Here is an 11,778-nt window from a genome sequence, read left to right as displayed (position 1 = left end):
CCCTTTTTTAGATCCACATCCCTGACACGGCTTTATCATATACACTGAAATTAACTGCATATTGTTTATTAGTTTAAGGTATCTGATTGTAATTAACCTGAAACAATATAATGGTCCACAGAATGGCCAAACTATTCCAAATACAATAGCTGCTTTAGCATTGTTATTCTCACTGCACCTTCTTCTTCTTCTTCTTCTTCTTTCAGCTGCTCTAGTTAGGGGTTACCACAGCGGATCATCTTTTTCCATATCACTGTATCTGAGTGTGGAATCACAGCTCTACAGCTGCTGATCAGAAAGAGAATTACATCAAGCACATGCTGCCTCAGCCATGCTCTCTATTTGAACTGCTCAAATACGACAAATGCTTCAGAGCCTTTCCTGTATGGACCTCACGGTTCAGAAACAGTTTCATCCCAAGAACTATAAACGCAATCAATCAGTCCATCAAATGCTCTTTGTAGAATTGTTTGTACTTATAAGTACAATTACTTCACTGTAAACTTGCGATACAGTTATAATATTGCACAACCTGAGCCACTTTATAAAGTGCATAATTACATATGATGACAAAATCATTTTTAAGATGAACTGCAGCAAAATATGTTTATTACATTTGTGAAAGATGCCCTGGTCACAACAGACACTGAGACAGCCAGATGTCCAAACCACACATGTTTTATTCCTCAACACAATATCACAGTGCACAATTAGCCACAATGCTCACAGACCTTTCGTTTCCTGTCCTTTCTTCTGCCGCTTCTACTCCACTCCTCACAAGCTACGTCCTCTTCCACCGGACTCCGGCTCCCAAATGGCGGAAGTGCTGCCCTTGCACCTGGAAGCATTCCGGGCGTATCTGGTTCCTGTTCTGGCAGCACTTTTTGGTGTGGTGGAAGTGCTGTAGTCCATGGCTTCGGAACCATCCAGGCGCCCACTGGTGGCAGCCACAGACCCCCAAAGGGATGAGTTACAGCTTTGTATCCGTGGCCCTAATGGAATCTACGGGGGTTGCCCTCTTATTGTTAATAATTAAACATGTGAAGACACAGTGTCACAGCACTAGCGAGGAGCTGGAGCCCCGTTCAGGGATTGTTCCTACCTCGCGCTGTATTCTTGCTGGGGTTGGTGCGACACTGCAAGGATAGATGGATAGAATAATTAAACATGTACTACGAAGATATTTCAATGTTCCTTAAAGGTTTTGAAGAATTGGCATTCTAAGCTTACAGATGGCTTAACATCTATTACAAAGCTGATTGTGTGGCGATTGGGTTCTTAGAGAAAGAACAGGAAGAACAGGAATTGGGGGTTAGGACATTTGAAAGAGACACTATTGCTGCAATAAATTATTTCATCGAATGTCGTGCACAGCGCAGCAAGCATCTTTTGGGAGGCAGGAACAATTTCTGGATGGTGTGCCAGTTTGTCACTATCACTGTACCACCATGTTCCCATGTTTAATAACATGATTTAACTCCTATCAACAATAAAATTATATAAAGTATACATCTCAGTATTTTAATTATTCAGAGAGCTGTAATATCACGAATGTAATGGATTCTGTGTCCTGTTGGAGAAAGAGAAAGCCTGTTTAAGAAGCACATAGTGATTCACACACATAGAGCACAGAGAAGATCAAATACAAAACAAAGCATTTAATGTGCTACTTTACTTACAATGGTATTTGAGAAACTAGTAAATTAAATGATTTAAAGATGAAGTTTATTATGTTCTACTTTAATGATAAGATAAACTACGAGAATAAAGTGGAAATTTCGAGATTAAAGTTGACATTTTGAGCTTTTTTCCCCACTGTGTCCCTATATTTCTTTCTTTCCTCTGTACCCTAATAAGCTTTAATATGACACTCAGACGATGGGCTACGACTCGCCTTTTCACGGTGACTTTGTGAACTTGAGGTTTCCAGTGTTGGGCCGAAAAGAGAAACTGAATAGCACGGGGTTCGTAACAGTTTATAACTATCATATTACTTATATTTTAGAGTAATGGCTAATAACAGAAATGCAGTAAGCACAGCTAATCAGCAGCTCTAGTCAGGGTAGGTCAAACTGAAGTAGTGAGACTTCAGCCTGGATTTAAAAGATGAAACTGAAGGGGCACCTCTTATATTAGCAGGTAGACCATTCCACAGCTTCACGGCCCTGTACCTAAAAGCGCAACTTCTCACTGTTATTTTATTAATCTTTGGATCATAAGCAGACCGGTATCTTCAGTTGTTAATGTGTCTAGTTCTGTAAGTATGATTAGTTCAGATAAGCAAGCTGGACTTTGGCCATTTAAAGCTTTATATATTAAAAGGATGATTTTGAAATCTGCCCTAAACTTAACCAGGAATCATTGTAAGGACTTAAGAACTGGAGTTATGCACATTTTCTGGTTTTTGTAATAATTCTTTCAGCAACATTTTGAATTAGCTGAAATCAGTATAAAATACGATTTGAACAGCCAGTGAACACTGCATTGCAGTGGTCAGTTCAACTAAAAAATAAATGTATGAATTAATTTTTCAGTATCCTGTATATTTAGGAAACACCAAATTTGGCAACGTTTTTAAGATGAAAAAACATGTTTTGGATAGTTTTGTAATGTATGTGTTAAATGAAATACTAATGTGAAATAAAACATCTAGATTGCAGGCTGATTCAGTAAAACTAATGAACTAATAAATCAATAATTAACATTTCTGCTTTGTCTGTGTTCAAAGACACGTAGTTCTTATCCATTTTAACTCATTTACACAATTAAAGTCAAAATTAATGTTTATTTTTTTAATGATAGATCCCAGTCAAGCATGTAAAGTGAAAACAGTAAAGTTCCTGGTACTGAGCCTTACGGGACACCATATCTCTCATCTGTGTATAACGGTGGAGTACTGTCAGCACATTTCCATATGTACTGTAATTGATTTGATAAATAAGTAGTAAACCAGGCAAGGTGAGTGCCTCTGAGGCCAATGTCATTCTCCACTCTGAGAAGTTAAATAGAATAGTCAATGATGTCAAACGCTGCTTAGGACAAGGCCAGAATCATTGGTTCAATAAAAAATGGTAAATATTACTTACAAATAAAGTGTTCTTTTGTTCAGCTTTAACAAAAACAGGGCACAGGCAAGAATGCTCCACATAATGGATACATCTCAGTTGAAGCCACCTTTGTGAGAGTTTTTTTAGATATTTGAATCTGAAACTTTAGACATATGTGTCCAATTCAGATACTGGAGGGTTGCAGTGGCTTCAAGGTTTTGTTCCAGCCTTGTTCTTAATTAATAAAAAGTTGCTGCTGTTACTGGAACATACTGGTGTGGTTTTGATTTATTAGAATTGTTTTTGATACTGTGTTCCATTTGAACTGGGAAGTTCACATTTCCAAGTTCTTGGTCGGAATTTCCAACTGGAATGCATCTAAATGTCAGATTTTGTACACAGAAATTTGAGACTGGTTTATCAAGCCATAGTTTCTCTGACTTCAGGTTATGACATCAATCCAAAAAGGTGACGTACACTTGAACTTTAGTGAAAGCTGTAGCATTATATTGTTTTTTTAGCATTTCTGTTTATTTGTGTCTCATTAAATCAGTCGTACACAAAGTTCTGTCCAACCTCTATCTGTAGACATGTTGCCATATTGTTTGGATGTACAAAATATGCATTGCTATCAATTGGTGTTCATTCCAATAAAGCAAGCACAACAAAAATTTTCCTGGAGGTTTCTATATTGGTTTCAGAAATGTTTGACTGGAACATGGTCAACTTAGGTGTGACGTCATACCCAGAAGTAAACTGAACACAGTATTTAATTTAGAACCCTTAGATTTTTTTTTATTTTTTTGAATAGCAGCCAAACAATGAGATGCAAAGCGAGTCAACAGATGATCACTAACTTGATACCATTAGTTCTCTGTCCATCATACAATATTTGTCTCCATAAAATGTTTGAAAAGAAAAAAGTGAAGGTCGGAGAAATATTGATATATTGTAGTCCACAAAACATTTAGATGGTACTCTCAGGAAAAAGAAAATCGAGCAAGTTTGGAAATGTCTGCTGTAGTAGAATGAAATCATTAACAAGTTTTAAAATTTAAAAATGTGTTTCATTAAATTGGCAGAAATTGGCTTCTAATTAATATATATATAAGATAAGATAAACCCACAAAGCTCCTAAAATGAGCTTTCACAAAGTCAAAGGAGAATTTTCTAAATAATTATTGGTCTTATTGACCCTTGTATTAACTCAATTTGTAAAAGAGTTGTTTTTAGTAATATGGTGTCTATTGCTGTACATCTAATCCCCTCCATAATGCCGATAGATAGATAGATAGATAGATAGATAGATAGATAGATAGATAGATAGATATTAAAGGAATTATATAATAGATAGATAGATAGATAGATAGATAGATAGATAGATAGATAGATAGATAGATAGATAGATAGATAGATAGATAGATAGATACTTTATTAATTGTCACCTATTTATTAAAACTGATAATGAAACAGCTTTATGTAGCTCTAGAATGATCTGCCTCCTATTATAAGAGATGCCCCTTCAGTCTAAGCTTTTAAATCTAGGCTGAAAACATACATCTTTAGTCTGGCATACCCTGACTAGAGCTGCTGATTAACTGTGCATACTGCATCTGTTTGTAAGTCAATTGTACAAAAAGTAAGCAATATAATACCTATAAAACCATTACTTTCGACGCTCTGTTCTGTTTTTTCAGTATTTTGGTGTGGGACTTTGTGCATCTGCTCTACTGCCAAGCTGTACTGCTGTCTATGGAAAAGTCATCTCAGTCAGAAGAGCTTTGAAATCATCACATTGAAAGATTCTGCCATCAGACTGGACAGCCCATCACAGAATCCATTATAAAATGTCCAGGAGGGCGTGGGCAGCCAGTGGGTATGTAAAGTTACCATGGAGATGGGTTTGAAATGTTTTGAAACAATGTGTGGAATAATCACTTCACATATTTTGGTGTTTCACAAAGCTTCATTGCACCTATCAACACTGAGCACTGCCCGAGACAGTCACTCATTATATAACTGCATTTTAATTAATGTTAAAGAGACCCACCTGTAAATATGGGGGGGGAAGAAATCATTTCCTGTTCAAAGTCCAAATTAGAGTCTGATCCAAATGGCTAAATGAGCTGAATCAGAGGATCATCATCATGGACAGAGCCGTATACATTTAAAAAAAAGGAAAGGCTGTTAGAAAACCAAGTCTCAGTGTGAAATTAGTGTATTAGAGGAGATGGTGGGCTTACTTTTAACACCTATTAGTCCTGATCTACCTGCTAAGAGATTCTGGAACACTATCACTAACACATTTGCAAGAATTAATTATTTATGACCCTTTTCCTGCAAATGTTAAAAGTGACAAGGACGAGAATTAAATCATTACTTATCTGTATGAATTTAGACGCTAGTTCAGCAGAAGAAAAACCTGTATGTCAAACGGCCAAAACAGCTTGAAAGCAAATCAGCAGCCAATTTCACCTTTTCCTGCACTTCAGCAGGTGGGTTTTAATGTGACTTTACATTCACCAGCATTAACTGAATGGTCAGCCCTGTGAGCGACTGGACACCATAGAGTTACCACACTCTCTAAACTTATTTAGAACTCAAGTCCCATAACAAAGTGAACAGAACCAGATACAGTATTGTTTACTTTCATTTAAGTATTTAAGTTGGCACAAAAGAAACATTTCATTATGTAGGTTTTGTCACAGTATATATTAAGAGTTCCTTTTGGTATAATATTTTTTGCAAATGATGAGTTGAGCTCTAAAGGCAACAGAAGGCAAATTGTGGTTATGTAAGAGCATCTTCTTATTTATTTCTGTTGTGATGCTTGAGTCACTGTCTTGCACCCTACAACACGAGGCTGAGTCTTTCCAGAATTATACGATTCTTTCTCGAGAAATGGTTCTAAGAAAAACAATGCAACCCAATCTTTTTCTTCCTCTTCATCTTTTCCTCCATCTATGTGGAGTCAATGTGCTTGATCAACCTTCTCCATACAGCACTTTCTCCCCAGTCAAGCTCATTTTCTTCAAATCTTTTAATTTATCCATTCACCTCTGCTTTGTCCTCCTTCACTTTCTCTTCCCCTGCACTTCCATTCCTATCACTCTTCTGCCCAGATATTCATTGTCTCTCCTCACCACATGTCCATACCATTTCAGCCTATTTTACTGTGCTTTCTTAGATATCTCTCCCATTTTTGTTGTATCTCTGATTGCCTCATTTTGTTAAGTAAATAACCATAAAGTGCCAATAAAGAACTGTTATTTTTAAGAGTGTATTTATGTTTCAACAGCCGAGAGAAGTAACAATGAAAGTTGACCAGATAAAGACCAAAGCTGAAGGACGTGTTTACTGGATTGTTCAAGATGACAGGTCTGTCCTCTGTTAGTACCCAACTGTTTTATTTACCATATGTATATTTTATACTATTATTGATTGACAATTATTTGTTTTTCTCTTTCCAAATGTATCACAAATGTATTTCAAAAGAAATGTTATTTGAAGGCCAAGCTTTATTTTTATTGGCAAGTCATCACTAAGAACAAACTTTTGCAGTAACTTGAGGATCACAAGGCTGTGAAGTCCAGCTATGATGCATTGTAATTTCTATTGTGAAGGAGATGCCAGCACTGGCATGCTACAGCGTACAGTATAAAGTGTTTCACTCCAGCTGATATCTTAATTACAGAATAATAGCTTAAATTAAAATTATTTGCTTGAGCAGACTTTTTCAAGTACTGTTAATTTGCTCTCTAATCTGAAACTGTGCTTGTGATTGTGATCTAATCGGCCAGCATGAATTTAAACTGTTTTGGTAGGCACATCACAGGCTTGACTGCTCATTGTTAGCTATTGATAAAGTTTGTTGCTATTTATTGATGGTTTACAGCTGAGGCATCACTCCTAGCCTAGAATGTGTAACTCTGATTTGAACTTTCAAATGCCATTCCAATATCCAGCCGCACTTCTATGTTTTAGACTGGGCATCTAGAATATGCTTTTAGCAGAAGAGACAGAGAAATTGCATGCAGGTTGACACTGACATTTAGCTGATGCTTTAATCCAAAGTACCTTATAAAATAAAAGCTTTTTCTACAGTTGTTTCCCTATTTGTAAAAATAGAGCACTTACACGAGAAGTGACTTATTCAGGGTCACTTGATGGGTTATTAATAGGCATTTAGCTAACAGACTTTTTCTTCACCCTGCACTGCCTGAGGAAACTAAATCAAATGTGCACCTTCATTTCTGTGTTTTTCTCTTTTTGACCTTTAAAGCCTTTCCTTAATTTCCTATATATTAAATGCATGTACAAAAGCTACACTGTAGTATTTTTTATTTTTGTTAATTCCTAAGGGGAAACTGTCTTTTGATATGACCTTTTGGAGTCAGAGCACAGGGTCAGCCATTGTTCAGAACTCCTGGTGTAATTTTCAGGTTAAGGCCTTTGCTCATGCCAAACACAATAGAATCCCTTCTGGGAGTAATGGAGCTTGAACTTTTTCCAGATTTTACAAATTTCATTACAATCAATCAACAATACAATCAATTGATCAGTACATAAAGAAATTTCCATGTTGTAATTTTCAAATACCTTCTTTATTACAGCAAAATCTCTGTATTACAATCTCCTTCTAGGAACTCTCCTCCCATCCCTCTCCCAGTTCTTTTTAGATTATTTTTGTATAGTGCCACCTACTGTTCAAATTAATAACATTAAATAACACAGCATAACATCTTCCCCTTTCTTAAATATCTAACTCCCCGTCTAAAGCTTGCTGGCAAAAGGGAAAATAACAACAAAAGAAAACAACAGACTAATCTGTCTGACTTGCATTATGGGTCCCATCTCATAGTCTTTTAACCACCCAGGACGGCAGCATAGGAGGCCCTTCAAGGTGGACTTCCCATTTCCTTCAGGGACCAGCAAAGCAGGTGGTTCCACTGTTGGAATCAGAGGTGAAAATACTCAAGGGATGAATCCCTGTGTGACTCAAGCGGAGCAGCACGAGGAGCACCAGAGGATTGATCCGCGGTTGGCACGTCATTTACCGAATTTGCACATGTTGTGCAAGAGGACAAATGTGCTGCATTCCATACTTTACCGTCACCAAGCACGTAGCTACTTTCTCCAATTTTGCCATGTACAGGCATGGGATTACTGTAATGTAATAGGCAGAGTAGGCATTTTTACTCGCAATGTGTCCCCCTTTGCCAGTAACGGGACACGAGCCCCTCTTCTATCACCCGTGTATTTCTTCATCTTATTTTTGTTTAGCAGCAACTTGATGTCTTATGCTTGCATCGTCTAGTCGAACAGATGTTGACAAAGGCAATACATTCAGTTTAGTACTCATCTTATGCCCATGAAGCAAAAGGCGAAATACCTGTTGTCGCATGTGATGTAGGTCTAAAGATATGAAAGAATTCTGTAATGGATGATTTCCAGGGCTTACGCTGTAAATTAAGCATTTGTACCGTTTCCTTGAGCACTCGATTAAATCTTTCAATTGCTCCATTAGCCTGTGAGTGATAATTAGCAGATCTAGTGTGCTGAATGTCCCTCTCTTGTAGTATTGTGGACAGCATAGAGGATGTGAACTGAGGACCATTATCAGATACCAAGCATTGAGGGTTGTCATGGCGATTGAAAATAGATACTAAAAAAGCAACTACAGCTGAAGCAGTAATTTCTGATGTAAAACCAACTTCAGGCCATTTTGAATAATAGCCAATTAGTGTGGATGCAAAGTGACAGTCAGTAGGTGCAATTTCAAAGGGCCCAATCACATCAATGGTAACTGGTTGTAACAGCGTGGCAAACATCTTTGTGGTCTTACCATTTGATTGGCAAGGCTGACAGGACTTGATTACTGTCATGACAAGATCATCCATTTTCAGAAACCAGTACAGGTTGTGAAGCCTCTGTTTTGTGCGGACAATTCCTTGATGACCCTCGTGTGCTAGGTCCACAATTACCTGTTTCAATTTAACCGACACAACTAAGCGATCCAATCCTCTCAACAGAAAATCATCTTTAACAGAAAGTTCATGCCGTATGCAAAAGTACAGTACAGGCTCATTAGGTACAAGTGAAATATTTGCAGGCCATCCGGAATGAATGTGATGCGTATGGCACTCAGTTCTGGGCATGATGCAGAAGCAGTATTGAATTCTGAACAGCTTACTGCCTTCACGGATGAGGACAGAAGGGCAGCATACTCTGGCTCTAATTCAGATGGCACAGTAGGAGCAGATACAGGGACTCGAGATAGGCAGTCCGCAGTCAAATTTTCTGCTCCCGTGCGGTACAACACATCATAATTAAAGCAAAGGAGACGTGCCGACCAACGGGCAATACACAAACCAGATCTTCCCACATTTTTCGTAGTAAGAAGTATTATGAGGGCCTGGGGCTTCATGTATAAACGGTGCGTACGCACAGAAATGTTGCGTAAGAACGTCTCCACATTCAAATCGCAATGTATAAAACCTGAACTTGGCGTAAAGCCACGCACATTTCCACAGTACCTCATACCCTGTTGTATGCAAGTTCTCCGCTCGGTTTTGCAGACTGGCGGCACCCAGCGTCAAAGCAGTGCTACTGTTCCTGTGTGGTTACTCTTTATTTTCCTGACGCAGCTTTATAAATACACTGAAACTAACCGCATATTGTTTATTAGTGTAATGCATCTGATTGTAATTAACCTGTAACAATATAATGGTCCAGGGAATAGCCATAGTATTCCAAATACCATAACTGCTTTAGCGTTGTTACTCTCACTGCACCATCTTTTTCTTCTTTCAGCTCCTCCCGTTAGGGGTTGCCACAGTGGATCATCTTTTTCCATATTACTCTCGCTGCACCACTCGGAGTATTTATATCACTGTATCTGAGTGTGAATCACAGCAGCAGCTGATCGGAAAGAGAATTATCTGTATACAGTATCAAGCACACGCTGTCTCAGCCACGGCAAAATGTTTCAAAGCCTTTCCTGTACGGACCTCGAGGTCCAGAAACAGTTTCATCCCAAGAACTATAAACGCACTCAATCAATTGCTCCTTGTAGAACTGTTTGTACTTTGTGGAGGCTGGCCTGGACACAGACAGACAGACACGTTCATGTCACCCACAAACACGTTTATTCACACTATATACAAAAGTCAAGTGCACCACAAAAACCCCCAGAGTCCCCAAAGTCCTGGCCACACAATGCCTTACTTTCTTCAGGCCGCCTCCTTGCCTCCTCCAGCAAGCTCAGTCCACTCTACTCCCGACTCTCGCCTCGAATGAAGGGAGGCGGCGCCTTTTATTCACACCCGGATGTGCTCCAGGTGCTTCCCGGCAATCTCCCACCAACATGCTCCCGTGTGGTGGAAGTACTGGCTGTAACCCCGGAAGCACTCCGGGTGGTTCTGCTCCTCTTCCCCCCAGCACTTCCTGGTGTGGAGGAAGTGCTGAAGTCCAGGGCTCCAAAGGCATGGGGGTGCCTCCTGGTGGTGACCACGGGCCCCTACAGGGTGGAGCTTCAACGCTCTGTACCTGTGGCCCCCAGAGGAATCAGGGAGGTCACCCCCAGATGGTCTGGGGAAGGTGCAATCCCTCCTCCGGTCCTCCTGGGCGTCCCGGCCGGGTTGCCACCCCAGCCACCTCTGACAACTTATAAGTACAATCACCTCACTGTAAACTTGCACTACAGTTATAATATTGCACAACCTATGGCACTTTATAAAGTGCGTATTTACATATGATGACAATATAATTTTTAAGATGAAATACAGCAAAATATGTTGATTATATTATACATATTAAACTTTAACTTCATTTAAATAATGTGTATTGTTAATAATTAAACATGTGAGGACACAGTGCCACAGCAGTAGCAAGTTCATGTACTGTTCCTGCCTCGCGCTGTATATTTACTGAGGCTGGCACGACACTGGAAGGTTAAAAGGACAGAATAATTAAACACATACTATAAAGATATTTCAATGTTCCTTAAAAGTTTTGAAGAGTCGTCGTTATAAGCTTACAGATGGCTTAACGTCTATTACAGAGCTGATTGTGTGGCGATTGGGTATTTGGAGAAAGAAAAGTAAGGACAGGAATTAAAGGTTAGTACGTTTGAGAGACAGTACTGCTACAATAAATGATTTCATCGAAGGTCGCACATGGCGCAGCAGCATCTTGTGTGAGACATGAACAATCACTGCGCCACCGTGTTCCCATGTTGAATAACATACTTTCATTCCAATCATCATGAAAATCTCTCAGTATTTTAATTATTCAGAGAGCTGTAATATCACGAATGTAATGGATTCTGTGTCCTGTCGGAGAAAGAGAAAGAACGGAAGCACATAGTGATTCACACACATAGAGTACATAAAAGATCAAATACAAAACAAAGCATTTAACTTGCTACTTTAGTTACGATGGGATTTGAGAAACTAGTAAATTAAATGATTTTAAGATGAAGTTTATGATGTTCTACTTTAATGACAAAATAAACTATGTGATTAAAGTGGAAATTTCAAGATTAAAGTTTACATTTCGTGCTTTTTTACCACTTTGTGCCTATTTTTTTTTTTGTCTGTATCCTAATAAGCTTTCATATGACACTCAGACGGTGGGCTACAACTCACCTTTTCACAGCGACTTTGATATGTGACTTCTTTTTTATTTCGGGCACTGTGTGACTTTGTGAACTTGAGCTTTCGAGTTTCTC

General features: G+C 38.7%; 1 long non-coding RNA gene across 1 annotated transcript in view; it reads left to right on the top strand.

The window, feature by feature from the left end:
• The first annotated feature begins 4,751 nt into the window (after positions 1–4,751).
• LOC120524206 overlaps positions 4,752–11,778 on the top strand; it is a 42,256-nt gene continuing 35,229 nt past the window's right edge. Inside the window, exons 1-2 of the long non-coding RNA XR_005632767.1 lie at positions 4,752–4,923; positions 6,346–6,425. This is a non-coding gene — a long non-coding RNA (uncharacterized LOC120524206). The remainder of the gene's footprint in view (positions 4,924–6,345; positions 6,426–11,778) is intronic.

Source organism: Polypterus senegalus, chromosome 2 (assembly GCF_016835505.1).
Source record: "Polypterus senegalus isolate Bchr_013 chromosome 2, ASM1683550v1, whole genome shotgun sequence".
Classification (NCBI taxonomy): Eukaryota; Metazoa; Chordata; class Cladistia; order Polypteriformes; family Polypteridae; genus Polypterus; species Polypterus senegalus.
Note: the sequence above shows the minus strand (reverse complement) of the source record. Positions and strands in the feature narration are given on the sequence as shown.